The sequence below is a fragment of the Falco biarmicus genome, chromosome 7 (assembly GCF_023638135.1).
Source record: "Falco biarmicus isolate bFalBia1 chromosome 7, bFalBia1.pri, whole genome shotgun sequence".
Classification (NCBI taxonomy): domain Eukaryota; kingdom Metazoa; phylum Chordata; class Aves; order Falconiformes; family Falconidae; genus Falco; species Falco biarmicus.
Window position 1 is genome coordinate 28,961,549 of NC_079294.1, and position 16,626 is coordinate 28,978,174.

Below are 16,626 nucleotides of genomic sequence, written 5' to 3' on the forward strand. Positions count from 1 at the left end.
AAGAACATTGCTGGAGACAGAGTTGAAAGCCTTGCCAAAGTCCAGGTAAAGGAAATCCACCGCTCTCCCCTCATCCAAAAATTCAGCCATTTTACCACAGAAGGCAGTCAGGCTAGACATGCATGATTTACCTTTGATAAATCCATGCCAATTGTTCCCAACTACTTCTTGTACCCAGAAACATATTCCAAGAATATCCATGCCTTTATTTTCTCGGGGATGAAAAGGAAGCTAGCCAGCTTTGTACCTCCTTGGACTGTATTTTGGCTTTTTTTTGAAAGGTAAAACATATGCCTTTCTCCAGTCATCGGGAAGCTCTCCTGATATCCAAGTTGTTTCAAAGATGATGGGGAGGGATCCCACTGTGTCTCTGTCCAGCACAATCAGCAGCCTCAGACACAATCCATTTGGACTTGTATGATTTGAGTTCTCTCAATAAGCCCTGACTCAATCCTCATCCACTGCTGGTAGCTACTCTTCTCAAAACCCTGCCATTAAGCACAGAGACCCGGGGAGACCTTGTCAGTGAAGACTCACTAAGGAAAAAAGGGCATTGCATACTTCAGCCTTACCCTTGTCCACTGTCACTAAATGACACATCACACTCAGAAAGAAGCCCATATTTTACTAGTCCAGCTTTTTACTACTAAAGTACTAGAAGAAACTCTTCTTGCTGCCCTTGACCTCCCCTGCAAGTGTCATCTCTAGGTAAGCATTGATGTCATCCCCAAATACCAGGACAATGTTTCTAAATTTCTCCTCTGTAGCCCATCCCAGCTTCCACTGCTTGTATATACTATTTTTGCACTGGAGCTTCAGACATGAGTTCCCTGCCGAGCAAAGCTCATCTCTTGATAGGCCTGTTTGTTTCCCTGAGTATCAGGATGGACCACTGGCATCTAAATTGCTTCTCAGTGATATCCTGCTGGACCCAGCAAGCATGAAGAGATAAGCTATACACATGAACAAAAGGGTGGAAAAGAGGAGGACCAACTGGACTTGACTGAAGAAAGATCTGCAATGCAGGGAAAAAGCCAATACAGTTGACACTGTGAACAGAATCTTGAATTTGGGATACAAACCAAATCTGATATGGGTGAGAAGACCAGCAAGAAAGGAAAAAAACAAATTTGGATGAGAGACCAGCTAGGCCGGAAAACCAGAATGAAGTACAACACTGAAGTTGAAAAACTTCAGAAAATAGAACAGAAGCCAGTGGAAATGCAGAACACAGAGAGGACAGATCCTAGCCATAATAAGAGAACTGGGTGTGAAGCTGAGGATAGTGGACTGAAGCCTGAGACCAGCAGATAGGAGTGCAAATAGCTAGTTAGGATTCAAACAGTGGAAGAACACTGGGCTAAACAATTTACTAGTTAGACTCTTCCTGCACAACAGTTCTGGATCTCAGATAAGAAGCCCTTTAGCAAGAAACCAAAATTTTGGAATAGGGCAAAAAAGACGGGGACAGGAAGATATTTAAGTAGGTATCACAGAAGAAATAAGCAGAAAAGTCAGCAACAACCAGAACATGTTCATTCCCAGAGCCTGGAATAGAACGCAAGATGCCCAAGTTTCATCACTGCCTTGAAACACTTGAAAATCTTAGAAAACCATGTCAAGACCATAGCACTTGGACCACAGATGAATTAGAAACTACTAGTATCACATTCTCTGCTAGCTCAAGTGGCGTAAGTCTCATGGAAAAACATACAAATTTCAGCCTTTCTAAAGACTTACATGCTATAATGCAATCCCACTTAATAGGCTTCCTCCTGTCCATCAGGGTTGCTGCATTTTTTGATCTAGCATGTTGAAACATTTTGTTTATGCGCAAAGAATTTTATTTTTTTTAAACAGGTAAGTACCAAAAAACTAGCCCTTGGTTTAAAAAAATAAATTATAGTCACATCACAAAAATTTAAAATTATATCGTGTTCTCTGTGCCCTTGTGCACAAGGTACTCTTGGTGTATTACTGAACAAGATATTACAAAATATTTAAATAATGACACTATAATATAAAAGGACTTTGCTATGTACACTGCAAATGTTGGCAAGTGTGCTGTTAATAAGACAGGTCTTGCAGGAAAAGAAAGGGAATTAATATTGTCCCAGAGAAATCTGATTTTCTTCTTGTCCCTTGCAAGCAATTCACCTCTAAAAAAAAAAAAAACAAACAAAAAAAACACCACCACAACCCCCCCCACACACACACACACTTTCAATGGGCAATCCACTCTTTATCAAAATTTTGGACTTAGTATCTCAGGGTTAATGCTGCAGCAGATCTAACTATTTATACTTGCAGTCTAAATCAACAGACACCATACTAAAACACTAAAACAATGAGGTCTTCTCTAGCATATGCATTCATGGATCCCTGTTAAGGGATCTGTAAAAAAAAAAAAAAAAGAAAAAAAAAGCCAGGTTATTGTTAGAGTAAATTACATACAGAGACAGACCTTTATGAGAAAACATTTTAGAACATGCAAATCATTAAAACACTTGATAGATTATTTTGAAAAATAGTATCATAAAGGCCCTACACTGGATATTCAGCATGAAGGGACACATAACATCTCCAGAGACTTCTGTGAAAATATTACTAGCAAAACATGCAAGCACTAGAGACTGAAGGTAATGAAACAGCAAGAGGAAATGATGAAGGTTCAGTATGAACAGCACATAACAAATAGTAAGGCCACACCTCATCCTATACCAAGGAAAAAGATTCAATATTGCTAACTGAACACAATTATGTCATTCCATGCTGTATACTAAAAGAAACATTGTAGGGGAAAGTGTAACATTTAGCCATGTACAGGCCAAGCTACAGTTCTTAAAAGAATCCCTACTTTGGCATTTGATCATTTATCAGAGCTTGATCTCACAACTTCAAAGTTCTTTGAAGATAGTTTTTGTCGCATAGTAGCAAAACATACGCACAATTTCCCTAAAAAATACACACATCACTTCACTTGAAGATTATGTTTATCATATAAGAGATGCATATTAATGCAATCATACATAGCATGCATCATCTACATTTGTTTTTGTTATTGTAGTAGAAGCATACTCTATGACCAAACAGCAAGCTTTTGAATACCTCTGGAAAAAAATGGTCACATTTTGCTTTGACACTAGCTCCCCCTCCAGACCAGCCTAAGATTATAGTAATTACTTTTTATTTTACATTCTGATTCTCCAACAAGATTTAAATACTGAAGTCCAAATCTTCTTCATCTTTATCCCCTTAAATGTCAATGAACAGGCTAATCACATAATGTATAAGTCAAATTATTGTTGATTATTTTTTACTGTACATAAATTCCAAGACTGGAAAAATCATTTGGTTTAGAACAGATCTGACAGATAAAGCAACAATTCTATACAGCTACAGAGAAACTGGAATGGACCAAAATTACAATTTTCCTGTTTAATCCTATCAATGGTGTGCAATATTTGTAGTATATAAACATTCCACTACACAATGAAGCCTCTGTTTGCAGTCCCAATAAAGTGATCGTAAACCACAGGTTCCAAAACAAAAGGAAGTCCCTATGTGGTTTAGTACTACCCTTACTAATTCACTTACGGTGAATTAGCTCCATTTCTACTCCAGCAAGTATACTTAACATTTTTTTCTTGTTCTAATATTAGCTAGAACTAAAATCTTGACGGTTTAAAAGATACTAAACAAAGATGCAAGAGTAAAAGAGAAAGCAAGCTACAACTTCTAATCTGACCCTCTGTATTTCCCAGTTGTCAAATGTCCTGGCAGCTGCATCACTAAAAGAGTGAATTTGCATGATGCAACTCTCCAAGTTGATTCCTACCCTTCCCTCATTACTGAACTGCTTGCTCAGAAAATATGAATAATTAATTACACTTTCACCACTGAAAAAATGTTGTCTCATTACATGTTGATGGGAAAATATGCAAACTTTGCAGTACACTAGTTTGTCAGTTTCAGCTACACACATTCATGAAACCCTAACAAGTATCAATAAGAGTCTGGCAGTAGGCATACCTGTAATAACCAGTGAAACAGACGCTGCTGGAAATACATCAAAGCATAGCCACAAACTCCTGCTAACTAGCTTGCTTTAATAATGGAAGGAACTGTAACAGAGCCTTCTGTAAAACTACCCCAAGCACCAGCAGCACAGGCAATGTTGGCCATTTGTTTGCTTTTGCAGTTCAGATTCTAAAGTTTTTGACAATTTACAGTGGAAAATGACTTAGAAAAAGAGGAAAAAAAGATTAATACTATAAAATAATAATAAAAAAAATTCATGCCTAAGCACCCTTTCTGAAGTATTTATTCTATCAGCTTTCAGTTAAGGTCTAGACATTAAAATGCTGCATTTTGGGGTAGAGAAATTACATGTGTACATGCAGATACTGAAACACATTTCAGTGGACTTGTATGTTTCAGTATACATGTTTATACTGAAACATACACATTTCAACAGACTTGTATATTTCAGTACACACACAAAGGCAGTGGGAAGTGCTAATACAAGATCACAGGAAGTGAAGAACCTTCTGAACACACTGTGGTTTTCCACATCCACACACGCACAGCATGTGTATCACAGTGCACCATGTGTGCATTGAGGACACAAGGACAGCAGGTACAGCCCCAAAGAACTTACGGTCTTTCAACAAGCAATTTTTCAGCAGATGTCTATGCCCGTAGGCTTTTTGGTACAACCTCCACCACGGCATTACAGTCTACCTATTCCTGTACCCCCAGTCATGAGTTTCTGAAAGCAGAGGGTCACAGCATGGTCTTTGGAGAGCATCTACAACACAGCAGGTACACACCCGCACATGCGTGTGAAAGACCCGAGCATACATTGTGCACACACTTGACTAGAGGAAAAATCGCCGGCGCCTTATCAGTAACAGAATCCAAGACCAAAGCGGTTAAACGTGCCGAGATGCTGCAAGGGTCGCCGTGGGAAAAGCCCCTGGCAACAACCGATGGCTCCGCACCCTTGTAAGCCCAGCACTTCCTCGAGCTACCGAGGGGCCCTGGAGCGTAAGGTCTGTGCACGAAGCCCACGCTTCCCGTGCGTCTCCCTCTGCCAAACCCGGGCGGCCCCCGGGCGGCCCTAGCTCCCGGGACAAGGAAAGTTGGAGGCCGCCCCCCGCGCCCTGCGGCCGCGACGCGCAGGACGGCGGCGGCCGCGCTCCCCGCCGCCGGACCCTGCCGCCCGCGCCGCTCCCCAGGGCAACACCTCCCGCCTGGGCCCGGCCCGGCCCCGCTGCCGATGGTGATGCCCCGGCCGCCCACCGAGTCCCGGCCTCCCCTTCCCTCGCCGCGCTCGCCGGCGGCTTCAGGCCCCGCCAGCGCCCCTCAGGCGAGGGAGCCCACGGGGTCCCCGGCACAGGGCGGGGGGACCCCGGCACAGGGCGGGGGGACCGGCCCCCTCCCCGCCACCGCCACCCCGGCGGCAGCCGTTGCCGAGCAGCGCCCGAGTCGCAGCGGCGGCGGCGCCAGGCCCGGGGGGAGGGATGGGGAGCGCTGCCCGGAGCGGCGCGGTCGCGGTCTCGGCTCGGCACCCGCTTCCCCGCCGCCGTGGCTCCCGCTCAGCCCCCGCATCCCCTTACCCGAGTGCCGGCGCCGCTGGCAGGGCCCGCGCTGCCGTCGCCGAGGGTGCCGGGCGCGGGGAGACGCCGGGGCGAGCGGCGGGGCGGCGAGGGGGAGGGGAGGGCGGGGGGACACCGCGGCGAGGAGACGGAAGCAGGAACCCGCCGCCGCTTAACGGAGCCGCCGGCGGACTGAGGCGACGGAGCGCGAGACGCGGACAGCGCGCGCGCCGAGGGCGGGGAGCGCCGCGCGAGCAGCTGACAGCGAGGAGCGGCGTACGCCGTGCAGCGAGCGGCGACAGCAACCGACGGCGCCAGCGACGGCGCGCGCGCCCCCGCGAGCGCACTAGGAAGAGCCGCGCCGCGGGCGCGCGCCGGCCGGGGCCAGGCAGCCTATGAGCGCGCGCGTCGGGCTCCTGGTGCCGGCGGAGTGCTCTCGTCACGGAGCGCTGGCGCGCGCGCTGCGCATGCGCGGGGGGGAGCGCCTCCCGGAGCGCCCCCGCCGCCCGCCGCCGCGCGCCCCGCACCCCGCGGCCCGGCGGGAGCGGGCGGCCCGGGGCCTGCGGGACGGGGCTGGCGTGTCCGTGCCCCCCAACACCCCCCGGCGGGGACCGGGCGGGGGCGCCCGCCGCGCCTCCCCTGCCGGCCGCGGGGCCGCGGGGCGGCGGCGAGGGCCCGCGGGGGGGGCGGGGGGGGAGCGCCGGCGCTCATCCCGGCGACGGGCGTGTGAGGGGAGCGGCGCCCGGCTGAGCCGCCGCCGCTGCGGTGCCCCTTCCCGAGGGGCAGTGCCGAGGGGTGAGGCGCCGGCGGGCGGGGCGGCCCTTCGGTGCCGGTCGGGCCCTGCCGTGAGACATCCCTCCGCCGGGGCCGGCCTCGCTCCCGGGCGGCGGGTTGGGCCGGGCGCGGCGGGTAGGTGGCAGGCGCTGCCCGGAGCCCCCCGCCGGAGCGGCCGCCGCAACAGGCGCATCGCCGCCCGCGGTGCCGTCGCACCCTGCCCGCGGGAGCGGCTTAGTGTGGTGTGTTTGGTTTTTTCCTGATCCGCTGGTCCCTGCAAAGGAGAGAAATCCGGTACGGTGCCGGGTTAAGAGAGTAAAAGGCGTGCTCCGCGGCTGCTGGGCGAGAGCAGGAGGCCTGCGCTGTCTTGGCACCCCTGCCTGACCGCCGCCTTAGCACCTATGGCTTCCTCTGTTCCTGTTGCTTATCAGAATACTTCATGAAAGTGCACGTAAGCACAGGTGAACTGAGGTAGATGCAAGATTTCAGGGCATTTAATGTAACTTAATATCCTAAGCGTTCACATGGGAAAACTATACACGTTTTCAGAGTTTGTTACATGCGCTGGGAATGTTCCAGTGTTCTTGGGAGATGAAATGGCAGAGGTGGCAAGGTAGCATGTGGAGTGGGACTCACAGCAGGAGTGTGTTTCAGTCTGCTACAATTTGTGTAAAAGCCAGACCTGATAGGGATGGATTTTTTTGTAACTATCGCATCCTTCTTACACCCCCTACCAGTCTCAGAAGAGCTGTCCTGCGTATCAGTGCTCTGTCACGTATTCGTTCACACTTCGTCTTCTCCAGCTTGTTCCACAAGCCCTCTTTTTTTTCTTTTTCTTTCTTCTTTTTCCCCAGAACTGTAAACATTCACAAATGTGCTTATAAGGCCTATGCAAGCGTCTCTTGGTTTTTCTTTCGACTTTCTGTGTTATGGGTCAGCTACCTGCTAACGTGGAGCTTGGGGCACAGCTGCTGCAAGCATCGTCGGGGGGACAGAAAGAAGAATTATAATATTCTGTGCCCATAGCAACCTTCCAGAGAGATCTGGAAATGCAAAAATAATGAATATATCTATTTTCCCTAAGGTTTTAAATCCTAACTAACAGCACTAGAGATTAGTTTAGAAATTGAAATTGTAAGCAGATTGCCAATGGCTGTCAAGTATTGAGTTGCTGCTGCTAGCCCCTATTACTATCATAGTTGTTGCAAGTAACACTTACATTGTGATCACACCTTCAAACAGAGTCAGGGATTTGGATTCAGAAACCCATTGGGTTAGGTATAATATTTACACAGGTAAAAGAAAAAAAAAGTTATTGTTTCAGAACAGCTTAGAGACATTTTCCATTTGTGATATAAATCCACTAGTGATCTATTGCTAAGGCATGCATAGGAAAAAAGTAAGAAAAATTAAAGTATTATGAAAAACATTAAACTTGCTATCCTACCATCTCTTGACGGGGGAGAAACCACAGTACCACAAATCAAAAACATTTGCAAAGTCTAAATACATGCAAAAAGGCCAAAAGTGCATGCAGTACAAGTAAGGGAAGGAAGCCCCCATCCCTAGAAACACTCAAGGTCAGGTTGGTCCGGACTCTGAGGAACCTGTTCTAGTTGAAGATGTCCCCTGCTCATTGTAGAGGAGGTGGAACTAGATGACCTTTAAAGGTCCCTCCCAACCCAAACCATTCTATGATTCTAAGCTGCATCAAGATGAACCATAACTGAGGCACAGCTTTCCAAATTACACTTTTAACTGCATGTTGCTTTTGCTTGGAGGATCTCACCTAAAGAAACATTCTGAAAGAAAACAAAATGTCAGGGAATCATCTGAAAACTGAAGAGCTGCTTCTGATATGTCTTCCCTGTCTAACAGGAAAACACTTTTATAGACATTAATCTGTCTACTAACCCACAAAATATTAGGGTACTTTCAATGCAAACAGTTCTGAGATACAATGTCCGCAAACTGAATGAAAATCAGGACTAAAATAAAAGTGGCTATTTCATTAATACGCTTGTGATGATTTCAGTTGTACTTACCATGGTGTGAAATTAAATGCATTTCAAGTGATTGCTTAATGCAATGAGGATATTACTGCTGGTTTATTTGCTTTCAAGTCCATGATACTCTGTGCTATAGGCATATTATCTTAAAGAAAACATTATAGTACTAGGATTGACCCAGTATCCACTGGAGAAACCAGTGGATGAGATGTGGTCAATCTGCCCATAACTTGTACAGTTATGAGTTATTTTTATTTGTGTTCTGGTTCTAACCATGCTATAGCAGCTACTGCTATCAGCCGCATTTTTATTTTGAGGAATTGGTGACCTGAGCAGTGACTAGTGACTAATTAAATGACTAGTGAGAGAGATGAAAAGCTTCAGAGGGTCGTGCTCTTACAGAGCACTAACTTTTTACAAATGCTAAATGCAGCAGGTACGTAATGTTTAGAAGGACATTTCCCAAACCAGACTAAAGGGCCAGTAGCTAATTTTTTTTTTTATCACAAAAATCTCATTGTTAAATGTAGAACCTCACTCTTGACTCCACCAACTCCTTCATCAGGTGGCCAAGGGTCAGAGCCTTGGTTTGTGGATGCTCTGAAACCCTTGGGAAGGGAAATTTACACCAGAACATGGGACACTTTTTACTCCTATAATTAAGAAACTGATTATGTTAATTCTGCAGTTTCAAGGTGGAGGGTTCTAGTTCTAGTTGTCCAGTAGATTTTTTGTAATTTTGTAGTGCTTAATCTCACAGCCCTAATGAATCACTTTTAACTGACACAGACTTAAAGTCTGCTGGAGTCAGGTAATTCTCTCCATTTGGCAGGAAGGTGGTAGTACTTTTACATAGCAGGTGGAGTCTCAGCAGGGCAACTCTAGTTTCACTTTGATGAGACATCCTGCCACCTGTCTCAGAAGTTACTCTGAGTAGCATTTGAGTTAAAATGAAAAGATATTTTAACTTTGCACCCCCAGCTCCACCCCCACCCACCCACCCCCAAATACACAAACACCTTCTGGAGTCCACATTTGACCCTCCCAGGAGACAAAACTTTACTTCTGTGAACAAATTCTTTCTCCATGCAATGTGAGCTGTCTCCTCTTCTTCACTAGGTCCAGACCCCAGTGTCATACAGCAGCCTTAATGGATACCACCAACTTCTATAAAGATACCTGACTTCTTAAATCCTTATCCTATAGAGTTGTATGATGGCCTCAAAAACTGTAGAAGCAGATTGAATTTTTATCTATCACAGTAGTAGAAGTATGCTTGAAAGGAGGAATCAACAGAGCTGGAATGCATTTTAAAAGCTAATTCTGGAATTGATTTGGGTATTTTTATTAAGCATCAGTTTGGGGTTTTGGTTTCCATAGGTTTTCTAAACACTTTTTATTTATTGCAGTATAACTGTACCTCGCAAATACTTCACTTATAAAGACCTCCAGTTCTACAGGTGACACCAGAGTTAAACCACACATTCATCTGAATTCCTGCATGTGCAGCTTGGGCGTGTAAACCAGCTTACTTCATGCCAGCTATTCTATATTACCTATTGCAAACCACTATAAAAGAGTAGAGCACAAGTACCACTAAAACCAAAATCACAACAGGAGAGGGTTACAGGCATTTTTTTTTTCTTGCTGCTACAAAGAATGATATACTTTTTAGCATAATTTATCCAAATGTTATTTCCTCATATAAAGTAGGAATAAGGCATGGGTAGGAACAGCTTTAGAGCCAGTATATTTAATAAACAAATTTAGAAATTACATTTGAAAAAATGGAACTGGAGTAGGCGGGTGTTACACCATTGTCCCTCCTATATAAAAATCGCATATATTGGGGAGGAGGAGAAGCTGGGAAAGAATATAGACATGTAAATGAGTTCATTTATCCTCCACTTAGAAGTCAACTCATTATGAGTACCCAGACACTGTACCAGTCAGGAAAGCCAGATGCTTTTATCTGCAGAAATGCAACCAGAAAATAAGAATTAAAGAAAACATGTCATGAGGGTTAAAGGAAAATCATATCACAATTAGCAGTGAGATTACAGAAACTGACAAAGTTGAATATAACTTTTTAAAAAATGCCTAAGAATATTATCAACCATTTGATATAAAACCAAATTTCTTAAATTCCAAAGAATGTTTTAAAGGGTCCATCAAATATTTATTTTGTAGCCCTCAATTTTCCCTGCCTTTTCCACCCATTTGAAATCTGATCTTGTACTTGTTAAGTCTCAGTTTCAGTTAAAATAGGATTTCAATAATAAAAATCTTTCTAAAACATCTTAACTAAGACTTACATCTGTGCCCATTTAAGAATATCACCAAAACCCCTATTTCTCGTTTTTCAGGAAATGCCAGCAGGTCCAGCCAATCATCACAAGTGCAGTACAAGGTAATGGTTCCTCCTCTCTGGAAAAAAATAAAATAAAATAAAATAAATGTATTACCAAGACTGCTGTTACAAATTGTAAGATAGCACTTCGGTATAACGTACAGAAGTACTTGCAGCTGCAGAGCAACTCAACAAACTTTTCTGTCCCATTTATCAAAACACTTTCAGTTTCCAGCTGAAAGCAGGTGAAACCATAACAAATATTGCACAAGGACTGTTTATCTGTATCCAAAGCATTTGAATAAAGTGTTTACACAAATCTGTGTAAACCTGTACTTTCTTGACACTTCCACTTTTACAACACTTCCCTTTGAGTTATGATGGGGTTTAATGTGTCATACCAGTTTGTTTCTGTCCACACACTGTTTTTGTAACAAGCAGACTTAAATGTCAAAAGGAGCGAAGTACAAACACTTAAAATGAGCCGGGCAGGTCACATAGTCAAAAAAATCACATTGTGAATGTTCAATAAACATCAGAGATGCCTGTGGTTATGTGGAAAATATTGCTGCACTGTGGTATCTCTTCTGAGTGAATGAAACAGGGGCAGCTTCACTGTCACAGCAGCAGTCTGCGCATCTCTGCAGAGTACAGACGGTGTGTTCATAATATTGGAAAGACAGCACTGTAAATGCAAAGACAAAAGGATCTTCTCCCTGTATATTTTTAAAAATTGTGCTGCAAGTAGCACAGCTATGTAAGCACAATCATTTGTCCCTGCAGATGAATCAGTAAAATACAAATTATCCAAAAGTGTGATTTGGATCATCCAAAACTATGGATAGTAAAAGCTGCTTCAAAATTAAAATCCAACAATGCAACCTGCATTACTAGCTGGGCTAGCTGCAGCATGGACACTGTCACCTGAAGTCGGCCCAGCACTTCCCACTTTAAGAACCCATTTCAGTTCCTTATAGCAGAAATATTTGATTTCATAAACTACCACCCATTTGAACCAGCATTTTTAAAGCTCCATCTCTTTTCTTTCATGTGCTTTAAATTTTGAGGTAAGAGTTTCAAATTTTTCAGGATTATGCTGGTGGTAAGAATGTGCCTTTAGCTTTTCCTCTAAAAATCTACTTGTATTTAGCCAGGCTATTTGTATAAAGAGCAAGGGAAGTGTATGACTGAAAACTACCTTTTTCAAACCATCAGAAGTGTCATATAAACAAATTGAGTTTCGCAACTATGTTTTCCAACTGAATTGCCCAAAGATGCTGAATGTATTGCACATGATCTACTGTTTCAGTAGGACCTAATCTGAAACTGAATTTGGATTGGACTTTGCATTGGACTGGACATTGTAATTCCTACTTGCTAATTCCCTTCCTCACTCAGATCAAGTTCCCTACTCCAATAAATTCATGCAAATTAATGTATCATTTCTTGTAGGATTTTCAATTATTGGAACTTGAACAATAACATTATCAGATAATTTCTAGATATTCGTGTCCCTTGGAGAACAAGAACTTATCCGAGAGCCCATCTGTGTGCACACAGGGGTGTGGTGGCTCCATTAGCTTTCCAAACAATGGATTTCCTGTGAAGGTAAACTTACACTCAAGAACAGCCTGGTCTGCTTTACAGCCTGAAACAGAAATCTGGAACATTTTATCTGTGGCTCATAGGAAAAATACTAGTGCCTTTTCAAATAATGACCCCAGCTGTCCTCTTTCTCAGCATTGTCTTTGCAAATGGTTTATGCACATGCTTTCAAAGGATGATCAGCTAATAAAAGATCTGCCAGAGAAAGACAGTCCATAGCACCGGCCCCAGCAAGTCACATGAAACTGCTGAGTTCTCAACATAAATGCTTCTGTAAACCAAAACCACACAAGACATGCACATTTTATTCAATGAAGCTTTCATTAACTTTATTTTATTTTGGTTTTGACTAATTTCTGTTAATTTATTATTACATCAGTAGCTACAGGTGAAATAGTTCTTTAAATGTCCCAAGAGCATTTCTTTGTTATTAGATCTACTAGTATTTGCCACAAATGGAAAAACAGCTAATAAGCAAGCAAAATCAATTATCAGTACCGTTTACTTATCAGCCCGTTCTCAAATCACATGTGCTGCATGTAACTTGAATGACCAGTTTTTCCTTCCACTAGCAAGTACATTAAGAAAAAGGATCTACCTCCCTAGCAAGTGCCTGATAAACCAGATACTGTATCCTACCTGGAAATTAAAAAGTTATGCAGGGCCTTCAGCTGAATTTCGTTACTGTTTCTAGCAGCATGGGCACAAAGCAAAGACTGGCTAACAAACAAGTATAAAGCGCGACTTTGTACCTCATGAAATAAAATAACCTCCCCACAGTCATAAAGTATCTACCAGAAAAGAAATACAGCCTTCACTTCCACCAGCAGGAACTAGAACAAGCCTTTCCCTTACAATTGAGGTAAAACATCTACTTGCAGCTACAGTGATAGATGTACTCAGGACTTTCTTTCTCACTTATTTAACTCCACCATGCCTGGAAAAAACTCCAGCTGGTTCAAAGCATACCAGGCTCTTTGCTGGAAGCGAAGGGCTGTTGGGAACGAAGGGCTGTTGTCAGCACGCTGCTCTGGCATGCCTGTCTGTGTGTGTTCTCCGCCAAATGCCAAGGTTGTTTGAGGTTTTGCTTCTAACATCTAACAAACATTCCCACTTGATGGCAGCTCCCTTGGTGTCCCACTGTAACCAGGAAACTGTCAGCTAGTGGGGAGAAACAAAGCTTTTGGCACTAACACTGAGAGTCACTGCACTGTTACTAAGTTTCGGAACTGGCTATCTCATTTCTTTCTCTAGATTCTTTTGATAATCAATTAGTTCTAACCTTAAAGAAGGAAAATACGATTCAATATAGTTAGAAAAGCCAAATTATTCAGACATCTCTAGTAATTTTGAAATATATTTATGTTGTATCTGTGACAATCAGCCAGACTTTGTTCGACATTGTAATGTACAGTTACTATTTTTGAAAAGTCTGATAGTTCTTAGATGAAGTATTCAACCATTGTTCACAGCAGCTTTCTCTTCTGCCACTTGGGCCAGATTAAGCTGACTTGCTGCAATGCCTTTTAGCAACAAAAAAATCAGCAGAGCTCTGCCCAGTTTAGGACCTGGTTACTACAAAAGGCCGTTACTGACTTGGCCATTACTAAAGAGGGCTAAAAGACCCACTTTCTCTTTTTAAGCAAATCTGTGCTTAACTACTGTAGTAGTGTTTTTTTGTAGTAATCGTAAGATACCTACTGCAGGCAAACTTTTTTCAGTTCTGAAGTAAAATTTGTATGTGAAGCCGGTGCATGTGTGAGATTAAATTTCATCTTATTTAAATGGTACCACAACATTTTTATTTGCACAGAGAATCTAGGGAGAAATGCTTTATTAATTTCAGGGTTATGCCAAAAGGATGAAGCATATGAGAATTCCTTTATCATAAGGACTCAAAACGGGTGAGCCTCTTTTTGTGCTCTTCTCTTCTCATGTATACTGCAGGTGGTAGACTAAACAACAGAATCACAGAATATTTGGGGTTGGAAGGGACCTCTGGAGACCACCTAGTCCAACCCCTTGCTAAAGCAGGTTCTCCTAGAGCAGGTGCCACAGAGTCATGTCCCGATGGGTTTTGAACACCTCCAGACAAGGAGGCTCCACACCCTCTCTGGGCAGCCTGTCCCAGTGCTCTGGCACCCTCAGAGTAAAGTTTTTCCTCACACTCAGATGGAACTTCTTGTGTTGCAGTTTGTGCCCATTTCCCCTTGTCCGGTCACTGGGCACCACTGAACAGAGCCTGGCCCATCCTCTTGGCACCCGCCCTTAAGATATTTGTAGACATTGATGAGATCCCCTGTCAGTCTTCTCCAGCCTAAACAGGCCCAGCTCTCCCAGCCTTTCCTCACAAGAGGCATGCTCCAGGCCCAAAGCCATCTTCATAGCCTTCCAGTAGTTTCCTATCTCTCTCATATATAATCTATCTTATATATAACCTATCCAGTCTTATATTAGCAAAGATTCTCTATCAATTCCACCTAACTGAATTTACCTTTGCAGGGTGGCCACAGAACAGCTGATAGGCGGCAACATATTTTACACTACCCTTTACCATGGTTAGTGCACCAAAGAAATCTTACACAGTCTGTATGTTATATATTTACATTATGTTCAAATGAGACTTGCTATTTGTTTGAACTCTCAGAGTTACCTCCAGGGAAGGGTTGAAGACGGATTAGATCCTCTGTCATTGGAGGTATCAAGCATGAAAAGTTTACATAATCTTTTACAAACATAATTTAAAACAAATTATTATTTCCTTTGATGTTTCTGTTTCCTGTTGGTCCTACAGCCAAGTTCATGTGTGATAACAGAAACAGGAATGGCATGAGAGGGAACTGGTGAGAACTGACATATGTAGAGACTTCTTAAGCACGGAGAAGTCAAAAGCATGTTAATGGCAACACAGATCTTGGAGCAGCAGGATTTATATAGCAGTTTTTAATCATTCCAGAGTTCCTCTATAGCCACTCCATAAAGAACAGTCACTATCCAGGACAGCTTCAATAATAATAATTATTATAAGCGTTATATTTTTATTCTCTCTTTCACACTTCTGTAACACAAAACTTTACACAGATAAAATAATGGAATTAGAGAATTACGTAATTGTTTTATTATGAAGTACATTTTTGTGCATACTGCAAACATATCAGTCTGTAAAAACCTGAAAAAGATTTGGAGGCATAAGCAACTAAGAAGCATTTTCTAGAGGCAGAGTCCTAGAAGTTGACCAACAGCACCTATTGGAAAGAAATGCCTGTGCCCATTTGATTGGCATTATATTCTGCACATCCAGGAAGAGCAAAGCAGCTTCTGCTCCCACCTAACAAATTATGCAGGTCATGTGTCATCTGACAATGACTTCCTCTGAGTTCTGCATGACAGCCAGCCATACCTCATTCTCTCAATATCAATACAGCTATAAGAAAACATACAAAACCTTTGACCATTTCACCTCTTGAAATGGTAGGGCTGTTGTCACAAACAGACAACTTTCTAAATATTCTTAGCTAGAAAAAACACATGTAAAAGAACATTTTAAATCTCTACTGTGATATTTTTAAATGTTTCAAAATGTCAATTGACATGAACCAAATAGCTGCTATTGCCAGAAATTATTATTGGTGGATAGTGGAGAGAAACCTTCAAGCTATTTTGTTACTCTTAAGTGCCAGTAGTCTTCTTCCTACAAGAAAGAGAAATATGGGAAGTGGCTGAAAGATAAACATGTGAAGTGGGTTTTGCTAGTTTTGTTGGATAATCATGCAATCTGTCTTTCAGTAAGACCAGCGAGTGCCTATCAGCTTCACCAGCACAGTAAAACTGATCTGGATTTCCTGTCCTGGTATTTTTCTTCAATCTACTCTTCTCCAGTTTATTCTGTCCAGATTTTAAATTAATTTTATGGCTACTGTTGAAATTTTGTGCAAAGTAAATGGTAAAATTCAACTTCATTACTCTGAAGAAGAAGTGTACAATGCTGTCCTATAGAAGTGTGGCTGTGCTGGATTAACCCAAACCTCTGGCAGGGCAGCTGTTCAAAACCTAACACATTTTGTATATATTAACCTAGCAGGATAAACTCAGTGTTAGAAATACCTTATAAATGTAGTTGAATACAGCTACAGTGGATGAACTGGAATGAAGATGTTTCTCCTATAAGCTCTCCTGTTGATTTGTTGTGTGAACTTTGATGAGCTTTATGAGTCTGTTCATCATTACCTTTCCCACCCTTATCTGCTGAATGGCAAGATAACTTTCTCAAAGGCAATGAGCCAACGTT

The 16,626-nt window shown here is 43.1% G+C and overlaps 1 protein-coding gene across 8 annotated transcripts in view; it reads right to left on the reverse strand.

Moving 5' to 3' along the window:
* FUT8 (fucosyltransferase 8) overlaps positions 1 to 16,626 on the reverse strand; it is a 187,432-nt gene that overhangs the window by 120,526 nt on the left and 50,280 nt on the right. For 5 of the 8 annotated variants that reach the window (XM_056346062.1, XM_056346058.1, XM_056346059.1 and 2 more), the window contains one exon: positions 10,699 to 10,810. The gene's annotated coding sequence lies outside the window, so the exon portion shown is untranslated. Of the gene's footprint in view, positions 1 to 5,621; positions 5,997 to 10,698; positions 10,811 to 16,626 lie in introns of those variants that run through there. The other 3 variants (XM_056346061.1, XM_056346063.1, XM_056346067.1) reach the window with 2 other exon arrangements.